The following is a 22247-nucleotide window of genomic DNA, read 5'->3' on the forward strand; positions in this document are numbered from 1 at the left end:
AGTTCAAAAGATTAGTCATGTGAAATTTACTGTAAGTAACTTGCCAAATTCATGACAGACACTTACTGTATATAACACTCAATGTGAAATCCAACAGTTCAGGCTTTTTACTCCAAAATAAACTATTTAATTAGTGGGGGGTTTTTTGGGGGGGTTTTTTTGGCACTTTAGCTCCGCTTGTTCTTCTCAGTTTGCACATCCTGCGTTGTTTCTAGAAAGCTTTAAGAGCACATTAACACACGTAATTGCCTCAGGATACCTCGGACCACTTTGCTGTGTTCTAATTTCAACTCTAAATGAAAACCAGACCGTTTATTGGCGACCAGTTAGCATGAAAACCAACTTTGGCCTCTTTTGGTCGATCCACTTTTCTGATTATTTCTAGGAATCTGTTACTGCCAACATTCAAAGTCCTTTTATGGCAAGAGAAAGCTATTTGTAATTCCTGGCACCCCACGATTTTTCTAGACCTCCATCTTGTAGGTGCAGCGTAGAATACCTGTACTTCACAATAGAGTTTATGGAAACCTGTGGGAATAAATGGGAATGTTGGTTGAAACACAGACGGATTTCAGCAGGTATCAAAAAATTTCTGATTGATCATTTGTGGTCATTGGCTTCTGACCAGAAGATCATCAGTTTGATTCCCTGTCAGGAAAATCAGTAAGAAGCCATTGACAAGCTCCACAAAGGGGAACTCTGACTAGGCTCTACTTTTAGATGTTTTGGGTAAGTGATCTTTTCACTCAGTACAAAAACTAAATTCATTGCTGCCTTATGGTTTTTAGAATGCCAACACCATCACGGGGTAACCAGCTAATTCATGTAATGGCCAACCCAGTCTCAGGGCAGTTCGTGGCGGCATTACGAAAAGTACATTAATCTACGGGTTTGTGATGGGGCACGAAAACAAAGAGCTTTTCATGATGGGGCATGAATTCATTTTGTGACGGTGGCTTGAAATGTGAGGTGATGGGCAGTCTGGGGGGTTATGATTAGGGTTATGGGAGGGTAGACACTAACGCTATGGTTATGGTTAGAGTTAGGAGCATGGGAGGATTATAAACAGTAAAATAAAATAAAAAAAAACGTGTCACAAAAATCGGGCACTTTTCGTGCTGGGGCATGGAAAAAAATGTGAGACTGGGCTGGTAAAGGCACAGTTTTACAGAACGAGCTCTTCACTGGCAATCATCTTGTAATAACTCAGAGCTGAGCAGTGCCGGTGTCACCGACCAAATGGTCCCCCCCTAAAAATCAGTCTGCCCTGCCTTCACTGCGCATGCCATCATTAGCCGCGGTTCACAGATTATCACCTCGTTTCTCCTTAAAATTGCACTCCAGTCATCATCTATCTCAGAGACAGATATCTGAAGCTTTTGTGCAACAGTCATTTACACATAAATTCAGAATTATGTCATCATAAAAGACAGATGAAGTGATCAGAGCACCGCAGCTACATGACCTGCTAGCTGATGTGTTCACTGCACGTCTGTCATTTCAAAGCATCACCAAGTTTTGCCTCGTTTCTGCTCAAAACGGCCTCGTTTCTGCTTAAAACTGACTGTAGAATGATTTAAGTGGTTTTACCTTGTCATCTGATGGTTAATACTCCCATTATTACTTATTATTAATTTGATCGCTTTGGGTGAAGAGAGTCACCCAAAGCGATCAAATTAATAATAAGTGATCGCAAACAATTTGCACAGATGTGGTCCCAAATGACACATGTTGGGGGGGACCGTTTGATCTACGACACCTAATGGAAATGGCTAGCTATATAGTCAGTTGTTTTGAAAAGTTTATTTGCAATTAGTCAGGTAAACATGCGTACGTTTACCTCTGCACGAACCCTCTCTGGTCTACCAGACACTTGTAATGACTGTTCAGTGGTGGCAAGTATCGAATGTGTTTAGCTTGTACTGTACCATTATATTAAGCCCATGACGGTGTTCATGTTATAAATCAACAATGCACAGTTATTGTCCTGAGTGAAAAAAAACCCCACCAAAAATAGAGCCTAGGTTGTAAAATGTCAAATCCGTTTAATCCCCAAGTTGATCCCGATCCCTGTGAGCAATTGAGCGACTTTCATATTAGCACACTGACAACAAGGTGTGTGTGTGTGTGTGTGTGTGTGTGTGTGTGTGTGTGTGTGTGTGTGTGTGTGTGTGTGTGTGTGTGTGTGTGTGTGTGTGTGTGTGTGTGTGTGTGTGTGTGTGTGTGTGTGTGTGCGTGTGTGTGTGCGTGTGTGTGCATGAATGAGTGAATGTGAGTGTCAAAGTGTTATAGAAACTCACCCCATCTACCATTTAGCACAAAGAGGAGCCCAGATTATCTGCAGGAAGACAAAAGCTAACAAATATTCTGGGCCGGCACATTGCAGCCCTCCACTTGTATGTTCTGCTTCTCATTTTGTTTCATCCTATCCTTCCTTTCGTCTATACCCCTTTTCATGTGTCAACAGAATTAATTGGTAAGGTTAGTCCTTACTGGCGTAAAGTGCCTTGATTCGACTTTCTTGTGATCTGGTACTATATAAATATAATTATAAGTGAATAGTATATTGATGTGTATGTCTGTGTGTCGACATGTAGTAGTGAATTTATATTTATGTAAATATGACTGATTAGAATTGTTGGACTTGTACTAGCAGGGGTGGGCGCTAATAAGCTTTGCTTCAGCCCACACCCTTTCGGACTCACTAGTTTTGTCTGTGTTTGTTTGTGGAATTGTTCATTTTTTTCTATCTGAATATTTTGTGTGCCGAATAAAAACTTTGTCACTTGTCACTTGTCACAATTACCGCGGACAAGCTTATCCGTCTCAGATTAAGGATGTTCCCCCCTTTTTGTTCCTGTTGTGACGCAGAGCACCATGTGATGGATGCTTCCCATATCCATAAGTATCCTAAAAAGGTCCTCCTATGGAAGGAATATTGAAGCCACTGAAGCGGAAGATTGTATGTTGAGGTCGTGTAAAACATGAGCAGATAAGACAAGGAAAACGTCCTGATGGAATTTCACTTTGTATGGGTGAAATCCGCTGTGTCTTCCAAAGAAAAGAGAAAGAGCTGCAGCTAATCGCGAGGCAGTGAATGTAGAAGTCTGTCCTCAACTGCACTTTGGGTGGATGAAACGGTTAATACACAGCTGAGTTCTCTCTCTCTCTGTCTCTCTCACTAGCTGATGGGCATTAAGCTCCCTTTGCTCCATTGCTTCCCGCCTGCTCTCAGCATGTCAACAAGTAAGATCTGAGATGCGACTGTGTCAAGCTGGACTGATATGTGAAAGGAATGTCATTTGGAATTTCACAGCAGAGGAGGGATGACGCGTGGAAGTGAAACAGTCATTCAAAGAGAGCTTTACCCTCCACACACAAAAAAATCTCAAAATAAAACAGAAATCGCACACTCATGCACACATGCAATGATGCACATCAAACTGTGTATAAAACAGAAGGTGAAAGTTATCAGTCTATCTCAGTCCTAATGAAAAGTGCACTGATGACATGGATGTAAAAAAGGGGCCTTTATTCCCGTAGCAACCAATGCACTTGCATTAAAGTGCAGGAAAACACAAAATGCTGCATTGCGTCATACAGTTAAACCCTAGTGACTTTTCCTTGCATGATGACTGTTCCATTCTTCTTATGAATAAAGTCCAGAACAGGGACAACAATGTCGATGATGAACGTCATTTATGCTGCGGCCACAGGTCAAATTAGAATTGAAAATTTTGTGTGCAAAATATCATACGCTCTAACAAAAAAAAATGAACCGCCATCACAACAACAAAAAGTGATGCAAGAATTTTCATAGATTTTTTTTTTCAATTAATGCAACTTAACTAAAGTTATTTAGTCTTGTGGCATTCACGCAATTGAAAGTTGAAATAACTAAGTTGAAATAACTTTTTAAAAATCTATGCAAATTGTTACATCAATTTTTCTCATTGAGACAGCAGTTAATTTTTTAGTGTAGTGGGTCCCTCATTTTATCAGAGGTCCACATGTTTTTTAACGTGCAATCAGGTCCATAAGTATTTGTACAATGAGCCGTTTTTTTTTTTTTTTGTTTTTTTTTTGCAGTTTTGCCTCTGTACACGTCCACTGTTGAGATGAAATGACACATTTAAGATATAATTTTAGTGCAGACATCTAGCTTTAATTGAAATGGTTGATCAAAGATATTGAATCAACTCATTAATTAATGGTCATTAATGTTTAATACAATGTGTTTGTGTATTATGACACTATCACAAGGCACAGATGGCAAAATTAAAGTTCAGTTCTTATTTGCATCTCTCAAAGCCCACATATCCAGCTTTTCTCTCAGTCACACTGTTTCCCTTTCACTGTTGCCCAAGATCAGCCTGCCTCCCGAACCAGATTCTTGCCAGTTTCTCTCACTGTTAGTTCAGCTGTCCCTTTCAGGCCGATTCATCTTTTCTCTATCGAGGTCCTGATCCCTTTGTTTGCCAGGCATCTATTCCGTCATGGCATATGAGGTGTTTTTGACATGTCACGTTTATCTCCCAGGAGTGTAAATAACATCTGTTTAATTTAAGACTGGCTCATGTGTTCTCAAAGTAGTCCTGTTGCAGGTGCAGACAATCTGTTATTTTCTCCCAGACATGACCAGCTCCACCTCCTGCCACAGACACCCAGCCACATATGGGTGAGAACAGGCTCCTTTAATAGCTAAACATGGTAGAGACAGCCAAAACCCATTCAAGCAGAAAATTTCAAAGTCAAAATGTCAAAACACAAGCGGTAAAAAGATTTTCAAATGAGCCTTTAAAAGAAGAGATTTAAAAACGCCTAATCAATACATATCAAACCAAGAAAATGTACATAAAATTGTATAAAACCACAAGACGGCACATAAGGCTCAATAACCCTTAGCAAAAAGAAGTTTTTTCAAGTGTACTATGAGTATATTTATTTTTACTAAAATTGAGGAAGTATACTTTATAATTGTATATACTTAAGAATAGTATAGTGAAGTATACTTGGCTTATACTGAGAAGTATAAACAAAAGTCTAAGTACATTAAGACTTATACTTATACTTTAATACTAAAACTTTAGTATTCTTTTTACGTCTTTCTGCCACAAAGTACTAACACTTATTATGCACTTGGAGCAAGATATACTAAGTCAAGCCATTGACTCAAGTAACTGAAAAGAAGTCATAAAAGTACAGATTTTTTTTTTTCTCTGTAGTTATTTATTTTTGGTTCCAAAGGTTCGCGGTTTTCTTTGACCTTTTTTGACAAGGAAGGACTTTAGTTCTCAGTTGAAGACGCTATGTTTACATTTTTACAAATAAGGACATGATCTTGGAGAGACCGTTATGTTTACATTTTACATGCACTTTTTCCTTTAATTTTCTCCACAAAGGAAGGACTTGATTTCATAGGTCTTTGTTTTTGAAATGTTTGAAAATATATCAAACTTGTTTTCAACATTCTGTCTTGTGATTTTTTAAATGCATCACACTCTTGTGTACATACAGTATGAGTAAACTTTAACAGTACTTTAAGGAGTATAGTTTCAGTATATAAATAGTAAGCTATAAGTAATATGCCAAGCAAAATTAAAGTATAAAAAGTAAAATAGTGAAATAACTAATGTGTATAACAGTATAATTTAAGAATACGATAATAAACTCAAAATGGGGACTCAAAGTATTCAACTAGTACAATGGCAGTATATCAATAAGTGTACGTGTGGTATACTTTAAGCATACAAGAGGGATATACCAAGTACATTGATAGTATATAGATGAGTGTACTTGTTGTATACTTTAAAGTGTACTTTTGCAAACTTAAAACGAACTTTAAAATATACTTTTATAAACTTGAAATGTTCCAATTTAGTCCGAAAAAGTATTAAATTTGTGTACTTTCTAGTATACTAACAGTACACGGTCTGTAGTATACTTGCTATACTTATAATGAAGCATACTTAATAAAATGAACTTTAAGTATACTACTTTTTGCTAAGGGAAGTTCTGAAAGATAAGAGGGTGCACAATCATCCAGAACCTCTACAGTCTACAGCATAACCTAAAATCTGCTTTCACGTGCAGGAACCCAATAAAAAGAGACAATACACCTGCGATGTCATCAAATCTCATACTTTTAGTTAAAATTTAAGCAGCTATACTTTAACTCATCTGAAGACTTCTTGTATTTTTATGGGATAAACCAACAAATAATGCATAACAGTCAATTCTGGCCATAACATTCAAGACAAAATAAATGTTTTGGCATCAGCTATCAACATAGTAGGTCTAATAATCACAATGGTGTGTAAGTGAAAAGGGCCAATTGGCCACCTCTATCATGTACAGTAACAACAAACAGTGTTGGCAGGTGGAGGTTATATGATTACCCTCGACCTGTCTGCTGTCTGTTCATCTGATTGTCTGTGTTCAAGATATTTCAAAAAGCAGTGGATTGATTTGGATTGCAAGATATGTTGATGATGATGTTGTGAATCTTTGTGCATCCAAACTGTCCCAATACTATTTCATTGTAGTGAATTTTGGGTTACAGATAATCTAGGAGAGATTCTAAGAGCCATTCTGTCCATAGTGGAGGTATCACCAAGCCCTTCTAGTTTAATGTATAATTACTGTTTTTGTTATACTGGGGTTGGGATTATGGGTAATGTTAGTGATATCAGGGGGCAAAAGTCAGGGGTTAGGGATTATTTTGGTCTGCCAATGTGGAAACCTCATTTCCACATTTCAATCAACCTTCTGCATATGCTCATGTGTGCAACAACAAGAGCTCAGCAAACATTGAGATTTGACACCTCGGAAAAGTGGTCAGCCTTAAAATACACAGTTCAGTTTTGTCAAAAAGAAAATAAGCACATGGTCACACTTGGTCCTGATGAATAATCAGCACGATCCTGTCCCAAACGTTTCATGTATCAATACTTCTAACAGTGTTGAAACAACACTGTTCCTGACTGTCTGGAGGCACATAAGGTGCTTTCAGAAAGCAATAAAAACACAGAACACATTGCGAGGCAGACAAGAACCTGATGATGAGAATATGTCGGAAAATGACTGAATGCACAATATGATTTTAAACAAAGGAACTTTGGCCAAAAATATGTACTTCTTTGAAACAATAATCTGACCTAACAAAAATTTTGTGAAGCCTTGCCTTCACATTTATCTACAGTCTTCAGCATGAACTTCTTGTGTTGCATCTTTCCTTATGGCTTTCGTTTTTTCTGCTCTCAGACAGCTCTAACACACTGGCTGGTACGTAGGTAGGTGTTTACGCTATAAAAAATAAAAATCTCACGTCCCCCGCAAACACATTAAATATGGAATCAGAAATTCAAAGTGGACTTGTTCTGACTTCTTATGTAACCAGACTGTCAGGATGCCATGATTTCAACAAAAAGTTTCTCTGTTGTGTGTAGGAGGCAGATGACGTTGTCAACAGTTTTTGCCAGATTGACATTTGTGTTTAGAAACGTAGGTTTTTTTTTTTGTTGTTTTTTTTTTTTGATGGAAAAACTCCACAAATACTTTTTATAGCCGTGTCTTCCTGCAGGGCACTGAGTCCATCACATGGACAGCCCCAACAAACAATCAACTGAGGATCAGTTATCAGAGCAGAACCATGATGATCAAAGTCATGGAAATTCTGTGAGGTTAGGTTGGTGGGGTTGTGTATTTTTGTCAGTGCAGGTATGTGGGAGTGTTTTTGTTAAATGTTTTGTTGCTGCAAATCTTTAATCAAAGTCAACCACAAATGTTTAGTTCGGTGTTCTCCAGAATAAGCTCGTACTGGTTTCTCCATGTTGAATAGGAATAATAAGATGTCTGACAAAACTGCTACTGCAAATTTTCTCTGGGTTTTTGTTCATTTTGTCATCTTCCCTGGTCCACAATGAGTTTTGGTGCATCTGGGGTCGTGCTGGTGCAATGTCACTCACTCATCTTCAACCACTTATCTGGGATGGGTCACGGGGCTGGTGAAACCTATTCTCAAGAAAATGTTGCAGTAAAATGCATGAAAAAGTAGTAGAGCACAGTAAAATTTGTACATTTTGCATATTTTTGAGCTCAATTCATAAAGATTCAATGTATTTTTGATTCCTCATTTAGTTCCTCAAGTCGGGCAGTTGGAGCATCCATTGAGTCTGAAAAGATCAACGCATTGTCCGTGAAGACAAGGTTTTAAAGCAGTTGGCTCGAGCCCCAGAGGATCATTGGTTTGATTACTTGTCAGACAGGAAAATCATAAGATTCCTTTGGCAAGGATGTTAATCTCTAAATTGATCCTGGTGTGCAATTGAGCACCTTGCATGGCAGCATGCTGACATCGGTGAGTGAGTGTGAGGCATCTATCTATAAAGCAAGAAATGTCTGTGTGTAGGTATGTGGCTCGCATATCTCTCTGACTGTTTGCCAGATGGACCTCAGCTTTTGGATATGGCTTGCGCATGGCACAATGATGTGCACCCTTTATTATGAAAAATTTTATGATTAATTTTAAAAACCTTTATTTTGATGAACAATGTAAGATTCGTACTTCCAAGATGGCTTGGCTCCCTGATGTTACTGGTAGCAAAGTTAAACAACATCAGATAGTTCATGTTGCAATAAAATAAAATGTTTTATGCCAGCATCCCAGCAAATACTTTTACTGTGAAAGGCATTGTGTCAGTGTTCCTTACTACTGAGTTTAACTTGACAACACTGAAGAGACAGCTAAAATCCATTTTTTGATGACACCAACAAATTTCCCACTGTTTGTACAACATTACAGTAAGTACATAAGGTGAATAAAATATTATATTTTCCCACAATTTGTACAATGTTTCAGTAAGTACATAAGCTGAATAAAATCTTATATTTGCTGTGAGATCAAGTTTAAATAAACTGTGTTCAAGAGGTGGGATATTGATTTGGTGTTTCAAATATTCTAAAGTCACTGGTTAAATTTGTCTGACTCTCTTCCAATGACCTGTTTAATAGGAATTCAATTCAATTTAATCAACTTATAAAGCGCCAAATCACAACAAAAGCCACCTCAAGGCGCCTCAGACAGAACAGTTCAATATAAAATTTAAAATAAATAAATAAAAATTAATTACATTACAAATTCAAATACATAATTTAAAACAGAAGTAAAAGAATAAAACAGATAAAAAATAAAAACTATTCATAAGAAAGAGAATAAAAATAGGTTTTAAGTCTTGACTTAAAAATGTCCATGGACTCCGACTGCCTCACAGAATCAAGGAATCATTTTATTTTCATGTAATTGATAATAAATCTGATTTTTAAAACAATATGAAATACTATATTCAAATACTAATATAACATAACATAAGTACCCCTCTTTCTACATCACACCTTCAAACACAGCCTCATACAGCCATCCATGAGAAATCTACTTGAGCTCCCTATTTTCTACAGGAATGCAAACTTCCTACAGGCATTGCACTACTCATTGTAAAGTGCTTTGAAAATCTGCACTGGAGGGGCTAAAGCTTTGTACTAATCTGCCCCATTTAACACTCCATGCTGTAACTAGATTTGTAGATTGTGTTTTTGAATTTGTTACGCATCGTCAGTGTGCTATTCGCCAAGTTTGAGACAGACTTTGACTGACTTGATGGTCTGACTGCCAGAGTGACATACAGCCCAGTTCCAATGAAATTGGGACGTTGTGTGAAATGTAAATAAAAACAGAATACAATGATTTGCAAATCCTCTTCAACCTATATTCAATTGAATACACCACAAAGACAAGATATTTAATGTTCAAACTGATAAACTTTATTGTTTTTGTGCAAATATTTGCTCATTTTGAAATGGATGCCTGCAACACGTTTCAAAAAAGCTGGGACAGTGGTATGTTTACCACTGTGTTACATCACCTTTCCTTCTAACAACACTCAATAAGCGCTTGAAAACTGAGGACACTAACTGTGAGTGTCATGATTGGGTATAAAAAAGGCTCAGCCGTTCACAAGCAAAGATGGGGTGAGGATCACCACTTTGTGAACAACTGCGTGAAAAAATAGACCAACAGTTTAAGAACAATGTTTCTCAATGTTCAATTGCAAGGAATTTAGGGATTCCATCATCTACAGTCCATAATATAATCAGAAGATTCAGAGAATCTGGAGAACTTCCTACACATAAGCGGCAAGGCCGAAAACCAACATTGAATGCCCATGACCTTCAATCCCTCAGGCGGTACTGCATTAAAATCCGACATCATTGTGTAAAGGATCTTACCGCGTAGGCTCAGGAACACTTCAGAAAACCATTGTCAGTTAACACAGTTTGTCGCTACATCTACAAGTGCGAGTTAAAACTCACAACTGTACACATATCACAACTGTGATATGTGTACAATTGTGATGTATTTGTTTTAGTATATTTAGTCATGGACATGATGAATATTGTTACCTGCTGGACTGTTTCTAATTTTGATTGGTATCAATGGAAAATGTCTTCTGTGAACTGTCTGTATCTCAGTATATTATTATTAAGAATATATGCAGTCATATTTTTATTGATTTTATCAATTGAAAAAAAATCATGTATAGATTCAGGTATAATTGAAAGACTGACTTGTGCAAAATAAATTAATTAATTAATTAATTAATTAATTAATTAATTAATTAATTAATTAATTAAAACAGTAACAACAACAAAAACAAACACTCTTTTTCCAAAAGGTTGTCTGTCCATGAGTCTTGGTTGATTTCAGTGATTAGCACATCATATGAAGCTGTGCATGAAGGAAAATGATTCAAGTCTCACATCTTCGAGGAGAGATTATTGGACTTTAATTTTTAATTGATTTAATTTTGACTTTGTAAGTGCACCATCTCCTAAAGTGGTGTACGGATTTTAAAGAAACTTTACTAATGGATGAACTATTCTACAAGTATAATATTTCTTTCTGGGTTATCTTCTCTTTACTGGCCTTTTAGTGCTCAACAATGTTTACCCAGCATGGTGTACATTTTTCCTTATTACCATTTTTTCTTGTAAATACATTGTGCAGTACTGATTGAGGTTAATACTGTTGTAAATAGTTTTTTCTTTGAAATACGCAGGCTTCACACCTGTACATTCTGGATGTTTTCCTGAAAATGTTTTATTAACTTGCTGAGGGCCCCACAGATGTGAGGCCTTTGGGTGTTTAACAGAATACAAAATGTTTATTACGTGCTGAGTTGTAGTCATTATTTAAGCATGTTATACATTATTTTGTGCATAGATAAAGCGCTTGTATGGTGGTTTAATAGTATCTGCTCACTCTGCCAAACTTCTTAGCCATGAATCCTAAAGGAAAATTCTGAAATTTTCTCATGTAGGTTCTATTTTTAGTGGTTTTGGGGTAAATTTTTTTCCCTTTTTGACAAAATAAATTTAATCTGTGCCTTACTGATTTAGAACACTAACACGGTGACAGCTAATGAGTTACACAATGTTAGTGTATGGGGCATGAGGTAAACCACTTCCTATTACCACTGAACCAAGAAAAATGTCATTAGAAGTGTGTGATATCCCTGTGGTGGTAAATGTGAATGTTTATCTCACAAAATGTAAATAAACTATTTAAGACAACCTATTATACAGTTAGCGCCTTACCTTATCCTCCAGTCCATTCGGTGGCGCTGGTCTCCACTGACACATTACATGGCGACTGTCTCCATAACTGCTCTCAGTGCCAGCACACACTTCTAAAGATACTTTCACCTGTTCAGTGGTGAAAAGAAGCAGTTTTGTATGAATGTTTTTAATTTATCCCCTACAATTACATGATGTAGCCAGTTAGCCTGCAACTGTGTCATTGTTCTAAATCAGTTCTGCATAAAGTAAACTGAGTGACAAGGTGACCCTTACCAAAAAGTAGTATATGCAAGTATGTTTCAAGTATACTTCTAGTTTACTTTGTATATACTTATCAGTACTATTTTTTGGTAAGGGGAGACCCAAAACATCTAAAAAGAGAGCCCACTAGGGGTACAGTTCTTTGCTTAATGTAGGCATTTATTTTCCATGATAGAGTAGAAGAAGCCAGAAGTGACTTTGCACCTTCAAATACATATGTCAAACAGAAACGGGTACCTTCTTTAGGTTTTTGCTACTGTGCTCCAGCGCATTGGCACTGATGTACTGACATATTTTTCACCACTGGGGGCAGTACCACATACAGCAGCAATAGTACAGCATAGAAGAAGCCCAGAAAAAGAAGCCAGCTGTTATTCTCATTACACAAATAGCATAGAGTAGTTTTCCTCTTGTGAACGCTTATGATATTATTTGGAAAACTGTGAACAAAATGTAAAATTCAAACTGGTACTTTATCTGTTATACTGTTTACCTCTACTGGACATGATGGCTTTGTTTTTAAGTTTGCAATGTTAAACACTCCTGTGACCAGTCTTGCAAGAGCTTCACATTGACCTTTGAACTTTATGAAACTTTGAAGATATAGAAATAACAGGGAAACAAGCTTTACTCATTTGATTTCTAATGTTGAAAGTAGGGTTGGGTATCGAGAACCGGTTCTTTTCGGGTATCGTTAAGAAATGATTCGATCCACTGATATCAATAGCCTTTTTGCTTAACGATTCCCTTATCGGTCCTTCAGAGCAGCCGTTGTTTTTTAAGCGTGTTTGTCAGGAAAATGATCATTCCTCTACATTGATTACAGACCCTTCAGTGGGTCTGTAATCAACCGTTTCTGAAGCATGAACCAATGAAGCAATGCTTCGATCCACTGGTTCATTGTTTTTTTTTTATTTGCTACTCTTCAGAAGTGGCAAGTCCGCTTCTTAACCCCTCTCAAAGCCATTAAAATATGTTAATCGTCAGTCACTTTTGTGCAGATTAAAGTTGCTAACTGGAACTCATGTTTTGTTGCAGTCAAGAAACGAGAATCGTCCTCCGTTCCATTGGCACAGCTCTGAACGCTGCACGGGTATCTGCCGAAAACATTGTTCCTCCCAAAATGAGACGTCCTGCATTCTTTATGAATTACATCCTGACATGCAGCACGGCCTCTGAGCTAAGCTCTTGCTCAGCTCAGACATATGGAAAGACATTCATGCCAATAAAGTCTGAAAGGAAATGCTTTTGACAAAAACTACAGATTTTGTTTATTTCTATTTATGTCCAGATATCAAGAATCCACCATGTAGAGTTTATTATGTCCAGAGTTTAAGGATTCAGTGATCAGTTTCACATTTATTTACTTTAAGACTCAATAAAATGTTGATTACAGAAAATCTGTAAAGCCTACTTTTAGAACACAGAAAATTCACAAGAGGTGGCGATAAGGAAATCGATAAGGAATCGGATCGATGAGCGGAATCGATAATGGTATCGATATCGATAAAATCTTATCAATACCCATCCCTAGTTAAAAGTGAGTTGACTGGTTGACAGTACATGATTCAGAAGTCTCTGTCTCGATATACCCATTTCTGTTATTTTAAAGTCGATTTTAAGATTAATACACCCTAGAGCTCAAGTTAAAAAATGTCCCCTTTAATATATATTGATAGCAGTTATGCATAATTAGCTTGAATGAATTTCTTTAATGGTAACAACATCAATCAAGAATGCAGCATCTTTATAAAAGAAGCCAAATGTACGCTCTCTGTGGTCTCTCTCACTATGATCTGGCTCTCGTGCTTGCTCTCTGTGTCTCATCCACTCTCTCCTGTGCAGAGAAATAGGACCTGAAATGACCAGCACACATTCCCACTGGTGGGCTTATAGGCTGATTCACGTGGGACCCTTTGCACAGCTTCACATTTCTTGTCTTGATATGTCCGGGCAGATGAAAGGGGGAAGAGAACAAACTGATGGCACAGACCCTGGCTGCATTTTCATTCCTTTGAAATGGAAGTGCAGTGCCAGCATTCACCAGGGGGTCTCACTGAGCCAAGACACTAATGGGGAGGGAGGCGGTGTGTAGCTCCAGACTGGGCAGAGACGAGCAAATGATGAAAATGAGAGGGAGGAAAACTGTAAATGGAATGTTGGATGACTGAAAATGAAGTCATGTGGAACAACAGTCTGTAATGTGCATACGCGTATGTACTTAAAGGGATCATTAATCGAGTGAATGGTGGTAAGAAATTCTCTTATCCTACCTGAGGATGAATCACATGAATGTGCAGTGTGTGGATGATGAGGAAACGTCTGTAATAACAATAAATGATCTCACTTTATTCTGCGTTGTTAAATATTGTTACCTACCTGGCCGTAAGGCCAGAAGTGAAATATAGAACAGCACTCTGTGTTTGCTACCGTCTGTCCGTCTGTGCATTCATCATATTTGCTTGTGTACATGATAACTTGAACAAAATCAATTTGGTTTTCACCAAATCTGAACTGGAAGTCCTAAATGATTGCATCTCAGATGAGGTCAAAATTTAGAAATATCACATTTCACCAAGAGTTTACTGAATGCACCCGGATCATCCCCAGTCTGCTCAACAGAGTTTTGATTATTAGAATGTATTGTTTACTTATTGGTATTGTATTGTATTAAAGAAGAACTGCCAATACTCTATTTGCCCAAATTCGAATGTGTTAGGTCGGCAACACAGCTGTTTTTTATTTTGTTTTTTAAAATTTCCTAATACTGTATCAGAACAAAAAAGACACGCTTCAATGAATATCTCTTAATTTACCGACTAAAGAGTTCAAGCCAATACTAAGCAATCTGAATGTCATGGTACAACTTAGTAGCGAGGGTGATGCTCAGCAAATATGTGTAAATTCTTGTTTTCAAACATTGTCATACAGACATGGATGCCCACGCACCCACACTCAACTGATCGAAGATCATCAATGGTACCAATGGTATTACCGATTCTCCATCAATGGCCATGCATGGACTTGTATTACAGATCGCAACTCCTCGTAGGATTCTTATTGATCCCGAATTGTCCACTCTGGAATGTAAGATGATAGACGCCCAAACTAATGGAGTCAGACTTTCAAATTTCCATCCACAGCTTACACAGGGAGTGGAAATAACAGAATTAACGTCAAAACTCTTCCTAGGGTCTTATTGGTTGACTTCAATCAACTTTTGCAGATGGGCTGACTTCTACCAAAGGATGATCCAATTAACTTTTGGAGTTTAGGTATCAAAGGACAAAATTATGTCCCATTGCAAAAAGATAGGCTGGGGAGGGGGAATTTTTCAAAGACTCAGAACTCCTGAATCATAGGCGTTAGACCCATAGATACTGTTAGACATGAAATGGGAAGCAGCATTTTGGTAGTCCATCATGTGTCGACCTGTCAATGAAAAATCTATTGTGGATGCTCATGTGGTGTGTTCTCAGATTGCTGTGAAGTCCGAGTCTTGGGTGGTCCCTCTTAGTTATGTAAATATGGGCTGTATATGCCAAATATAGTATATCCAGAAAGTATTGACAGTACTTCACTTTTTCCACATTTTGTTATGTTACACCTTTTCCCAAAATGGATGAAAGTCATTTTTTACTCAAAATTCTACACACAATACCCAATAATGACAATGTGAAAAAAGTTTTTTTTTTAGATATTTGAAAATGTATTAAAAATGAAAAAAAGAAATCACATGTACATAAATATACACATCCTTTGCCATGAAGCACAAAATTGAGCTCAAGTGCATCCTGTTTCCACTGATCACCATTGAGATGTTTCTACAGCTTAATTGGAGTCCGTCTGGGGTAAATTCAGTTGATTGGACATGATTTGAAAAGAGACACACCTGTTTACATATCAGGTCCCACAGTTGACAGTGCATGTCAGAGCATAAATGTTGTGTGGGCCGCTGAAGAGGAGGTACTGCTGGCCCACCACCACCAGAGGGCACCCTGCCTGGAGTGCGGGCTCCAGGCACCAGAGGGCGCTGCCGCCTCACAGGAGCAGCCGGGGTGACAGCTGACACTCATCACCTGTGACAGCTGTCACCACTCATCTGATCTGCATCGGTATATCAGCAAGACGTCATCTCCACCTCTTTGCCGAGATATCGTTCTACCTGAAAGGTAATATCCTCAGCCTGACTGCTTGATAGAAAGCCCTTTTTGTGATTTTTGTGAGTGATAACAGACTTTTTCTCCAACGAGAGGTGGAGGTAGCTTCCCTGCCGTGCAGATTGCTGGGTGCAGACGCACCCACGTTTAATTGTGTTTTTGTTCCTCGCCAGCAGTACCTGGTCCGACACGCGGAGGCAGTGGCCACCTGGGAGTTCGGGACTTGGCGGCTCCAGTATTCCCGGGGTCTGGTGGCGGAGGAAATCGTGTGGTTCCGGTTCTGCTTTGGACAGGTGTCTCCTATCTTCGAGCCTGCCCACACGACACCTTGTAATTTGACCTTTGATCTATTGTGTAATCTGTTGTGTTTGTTGGGCACGTTCGCAACAGTAAAGTGTTGTTATTTGACCTATTCCATTGTCCGTTCATTTGCGCCCCCTGTTGTGGGTCCGTGTACTTACACTTTCCCAACAATAAACCAAGGTTGAGGTCAAAGGAATTGTCTGTAAACCTCAGAGACAGGATTATCTGGAGGCACAAATCTGGGGAAGGTACAGAAACATTTCTGCTGCTTTTTTTGCAGCAATCCACCAATCAGGCCTGTATGGTAGAGTGGTCAGACGGAATCTACTCCTTGGTAAAAGGCACATGGCAGCCCACCTGGAGTTTGCTAAAAGGCACCCGAAGGACTCTCAGACCATGAGAAGCAAAATTCTCTGGTCTGATGAGACAAAGGTGCGCCAAACTTGTGACATCATATTGCAGAAGAACTGCTGCCAAAAGTGCATCAACAAAGTATTGAGCAAAGGGTGTGAATACGTATGTACATGTGATTTCTTTGTTTTTATTTTTAACAAATTTGCAAATAAATAAATAAAACCTTTTTTCATCTTGTCATTATGGGATGTTGTGAGTATAATTTTAAGGGGAAAAAATAATTTAATCCATTTTGGAATAAGGCTGTAACATAAAATATGGATGAAGTGAAGAGCTGTGAATACTTTCTGGATGCATCGTTTGTCAGAGTTCATGTTTTATGTTCTTTTCTGTTTTTATTATTTTGTTATTCTGGCCTATTTCTGTGTTTATACCCAATCAGTTATTCGTTCATTTTATTTTCTATACCTTCTTACTCCAGATGAGGGTCACGGTAGTTGGGGCTGGAGCCTATCTCAGCAGTCATACAGCATGAGGCCGGGTACACCCTGGACAGGACGCCAGTCTGTTGCAGTATTCGTAAAGGTATGCAGTCAGGATCAAAGGTCTGCGATCAGGATCCAAGGTTAGCAATCAGGTTTGTAGATTGATGAGGAGGCTCAAAGATTCTCAGTCAGGATCAAAGGTCAGCAATCAGGATCATAGCTCAGTGAAGAGGCTCAAAGAACCTCAGATGTGATCAAAGGCCAGCAATCAGGATCAGAGGTCAGCAACCAGGATTTTAGCTCAGTGAAGAGGCTCAAAGAACCTCAGACGTGATCAAAGGTCAGCAATCAGGATCATAGCTCAGTGAAGAGGCTCAAAGAACCTCAGACGTGATCAAAGGCCAGCAATCAGGATCAGAGGTCAGCAACCAGGATTTTAGCTCAGTGAAGAGGCTCAAAGGTCGTCTGTCAGGATCAAACGTCAGCCATCAGAATCTAGGCTTGTTTGAGATTAAATAAAAATAAGAACCATCTCACAATGAAAAAGAAAGGGATAAAAGGAAAATGATGCCAGAGACTTTTGGACCTGGATGGAGATTTGCATACTCAGAGTTACCTTCTAGGTTAACACTGCAGCCTGTGACCTGTTTGCATTTTGGTGAATTTCTGAAGAATAAATGTTCTGACATGGATTTAAAAAATATGTTTATGTAGGTTATTCATACCTCTGCATCCAGTAATTACCAGGTGAATTTTGCATTATTGATGAGCTTTCAGGATGCAGTCTAATCAATCCCCTTTGACTTTGAATCTAATTTGTATGTTTTGAAATAGGACCTGATCTCACTGTCAACTTTATAAGCAGAAGATGCTCAAACATCTGAGAAATATTTCCTCTAATCTTGAGATTCCTGTAAAGTTGTGTTATTTTTTTTTCATTTGCACCCACAGAGTAACAGCAGTGGCGAGCGTGCCGGGACGGTGTCCTCGTATCTTGCTTCTGCGCTGCCTGTTTGAGCTTATTATCATTCCTCTGTACGCTCATTGATGCCAGACCTCGGAACAGATGGTATGGAAACACCCTCTGACACACTCTGTCTCTTTCTCTCATCCACTCTGTTTATTTGTGTGCATCATCACCTGCTGTCAACTGTTGTCTTTAATGGTCCTTTTTGTTACTTTATCATATATACATACATATTCACTGCAAACACACTGAATACTATTGACTTGAAAGGGATGGAACCACCACTGACATTTATTACAAATCTGTTCCATGGCTTAGTATTTATGCTATCCCATCAGCTGCGGTTTCTGGAATCCTGCCATCTCAGTAAGCGGCAGCAAAGGGCTGTTTTCCCACATCTATGCTGTCCTTGGATAAACCGGGAACTGGTGCCAGCAGTGCAGAAAGGTTTATACGAGGTAAGAGTTAGCAGGATGGGATACATGCTCCCCAGCCGTACCGGCAAGAGAGTAATTCCTCCCAACAAATTCAGTCACAGCGTGGAAGCCTTTTCTTTTCGTCAAAGCACTTCTGTTTTCCTGCTGTGAGAAAGTGAAGAAGCTTTAGATAATCAAGTGCTAATGCAGTTTACAGGGGAGCAACAGGAGGATAGAAGCTGAAGGAATGCCTTCAAAGTGACAGAACAGAAAGCAAAAACCTCAGAGCACCCCATGCAAATTCCCTCATGTGCCGCCGTCTTTATCAGTATGGAGCAAAAGCGCACACGAATCGGGATAAAGCGCGGCGCCAGCATTTATAGAAGGCGAATCATGCCTGAATACGTGAACACTGAGCTCAGGCTCACCACAAGATATTCATGTCACAGTGCTGCTGACAATTCATCGCCATGTTTACGCGACTGTTGAGCATTAGTGACACAAAGGGAGCTATTGCACTTCGGAAAGATGTGCACGACAGATTATCACACTGTAACTGATTACAAGCAGAGTGTATACCGTATTTTCTCTTTTATGGAGTATAAATCACATTTTAACCCGACGCCATCAAATATGGCCATCAGGTATTGTGAAGACTTTGCATCCATCCATCTGTCCGTCTGTCTGTGCTCAGCATAAGTCCAGTCCTCCGACTGCCAGAGTCTTCAAATTCACAGGGAACATTCTTGGGAAACAGACCTTAGATAAGTTCAAAGATGGCTAACCTTGACCTATTTTAAGAGGTATTTTAAGAGGTTAAAAAGTGACATTCTTTTTTATTCTGGTCCATGTTTTTGTTTTTATTTGTTTGTTTTTTTTGTTGTTGTTGTTGTTTTTTAGGGGCATGGGTGACAGCCAATCAGAGTAGAGCAACACCATGATGTCAGTGGCTGGTCTAGCTCTGTTTGTGTGTAAATATAACCTCTTTGTCATATATTATGTAAAAGCTATCGAGAAATACACACTTCTAAAACTGAAAACACTGTTTTTGTAACCTGATAGCACCTCTGGAGTGATTTGCAAGACATTTCATGGATGTCAGAATGCACGCTAACTCAAAGCTAAGTTAGGCACTTGTCAAAAGCTCACGGACGTGCACACACAATCTCTCCTGCAGGTGCTGTTAAAACTTAAATATCGTTTATGATTGATTGATTGATTGATTGAGAGAGGGGCTTTATCGAACATGTACAAATTATACGTAAGACAATAGGATCTTAATAATTAATTAAACAAATGTGTTATATGGCTGGGGGGGCCTGGCTGCCGGTTTGTTTGTCTTTTGGTTTCCTCCCAGGTGGCGTGCATTTGGGACTGAGTGGCTGTGTTGCTGAGGCTGTCAGGACCTCACCCTGATCACCTGCGACTCGTCAGGACTCACAGCTGTGGTGCATCTGGATGGATTGGAACATGTTGGCATTTAAGACTGGAGTGCACAGTGTGTATTTGCCAGAGACTCGACCTTGTGACCAGACGGGTGAGATCGTCGTCTCGGGAGCCATCTCATCAGCAGCGGATGCTGAGAACGTCCAGGTTTGATGCACAGTCTGTGAAAGAGGAGGGGGTGAGGTCTCACGCTCGTCAGCACACTTCCTGAGGTACGTTAGATTTTGTGACTAACAGTTATACAGTCAGTAAATGTGGTGTCCCTCACACCTTATTGTATTGAGCTGTTTGTTAGTCATGTATCAGCTTCCACTGCGGTGGAGTTTTGTGAACTGGATGTTCCATGCCTGCAGGTTTGGAAGCTGATCAGTAATCAAGCCAGGAAGTGTTTGCTGTTTGTACACCTTTAAGTGTTCTGTGTGTAGAGTGTGGACTCACATAATGGTTCCTTCTTTCACAGACTCGGTTGTTGCGGCCACCTGGGGGGTGTCGGCGGGGTCCTTGGGTCCGAAACAGCTTCTGGCTCCAGACCGTTAGCGCTGCTGGGAGCGCACCACGCCAGGCCGCACCTTTTGTTATTATATTTTCACTGTTATGTATTAAATTCAGTTAGCCTTTGTACCGTGCTCTGCTTATTTCATACTGGGTCCTTCAAACGCTGGTCGGTTCTCCGAGCTGCGTCCGACACATAACAAAATGCAAATTATAAGGAACACAATGCTCATACGGCCAAGGAAATTTTAGCATTGCTTTATATTTTTACTAGTTTGTGATTTATACCCCAGAACTTACTACATACTGAAAAATCAAGTGGTTGTCAGTAATACTAATAATAATAATAATTAATAATAATAATAATTATTATTATTATTATTGTTGTTATTATTATTATTATTATTATTATAGCTATTTATATAGGGCTTTCCCAGGAGCCAAAGCAGGAAAAAATATAAACTCAGGAAAAACAAATAAAAGAATAAATGCCAGTAATAAGAAATACACAATAACAATGCACAAAACTCCCAAATGAACAATCTAATACAAAAAACAGTGTGACTTGTATATGTTTGGGTTTTTTTTTTTTCCTCTTCAAGTGCACCCCCACACCCCCTTTTTTTGACAGGTGCAGCTTATACCCTGGAAATTAAGGTATAGTGTGAAGTCTGTGAGCATGTACTGGTGCAACGCTTCACTACATTCGTGACATCACAGAACTACTTTGGGTCTTTGGATAACAACCATCCAGACAGGCAACCAGCCCCCCCCCACCCACCCCCACCCCCCCAAAAAAACAAACAAAAAGAAAATAAACGTTTATCTGCCACAGCCAAATGTCTAAGATGATGCTCCCTTCCTGTTTTAGCCAAGGTGTGTGTGTGTGTGTGTGTGTGTGTGTGTGTGTGTGTGTGTGTGTGTGTGTGTGTGTGTGTGTGTGTGTGTGTGTGTGTGTGTGTGTGTGTGTGTGTGTGTGTGTGTGTGTGTGTCCATTTTGTGAACTCACTTATTCTAGTTAAGGGTCGTGGGGGCTGGAGCCTATACTAGCATTCACTGAGTGAGATTGCACCATTTTATTTTTTAATTTAACATTTATTTAACCAGGTTGGTCAATTGAGAACTGGTTCACGTTTACAGTGATGATCTGGCCAGTTAGCAGATCCATGAGCACCAATACTGTTCTCATGGCCAGCATCAGTGGGATCCTCATCACCCCTTGGACACATTAGTTACAAGAGACAAAGGCAAAGCAACCAGCTGTCATTCATTTTCAGTCAGAGTGGGTGTTTTACAGCTACAAGAGACAAGCGGTCACTACACCACCATCTAGCCATGGCCAAAAAAAATGAAGCCTATTTTATGCAAATGCTGAGCGATATGTCACAGCAACTCCCAGTCTGAGTGAAGGCAGTGTGACTGCACTGTGACATATGTTGGTTGGTTGGTCGTTGGTTATATTTATAGTTATTTATAATAAAGTTCATGTTTAAACTGTAAAACAGTAAGCCAGAGGCAACACTCATTCAAATTAATCCTCACTTGCAAGTGATCAGGGCATACGTGTTGCAGTACTGTACATTTTAGACACCTTATATTTCTGATAGTAATGTAGTATTTGATGGATTTTTCCCTGCATTATTAGGTTAACAGTACTTCCAACCAATATCAGATCTGAAATTTTCTATTTTGTGTTTCATTTAATAAATAAATGATCATGTTATAAACC

At 39.0% G+C, this 22247-nt stretch overlaps 1 long non-coding RNA gene across 1 annotated transcript; it reads left to right on the forward strand.

Moving 5' to 3' along the window:
• Nucleotides 1-1802: 1802 nt before the first annotated feature.
• On the forward strand, nucleotides 1803-21864 carry LOC117501198. The gene is made up of 3 exons (XR_004557961.1): nucleotides 1803-1815; nucleotides 2277-2283; nucleotides 21714-21864. It is a non-coding gene; the product is annotated as an uncharacterized LOC117501198 (long non-coding RNA).
• Nucleotides 21865-22247: the final 383 nt, after the last annotated feature.

The sequence above is a fragment of the Thalassophryne amazonica genome, chromosome 19, assembly GCF_902500255.1.
Source record: "Thalassophryne amazonica chromosome 19, fThaAma1.1, whole genome shotgun sequence".
NCBI lineage: Eukaryota > Metazoa > Chordata > Actinopteri > Batrachoidiformes > Batrachoididae > Thalassophryne > Thalassophryne amazonica.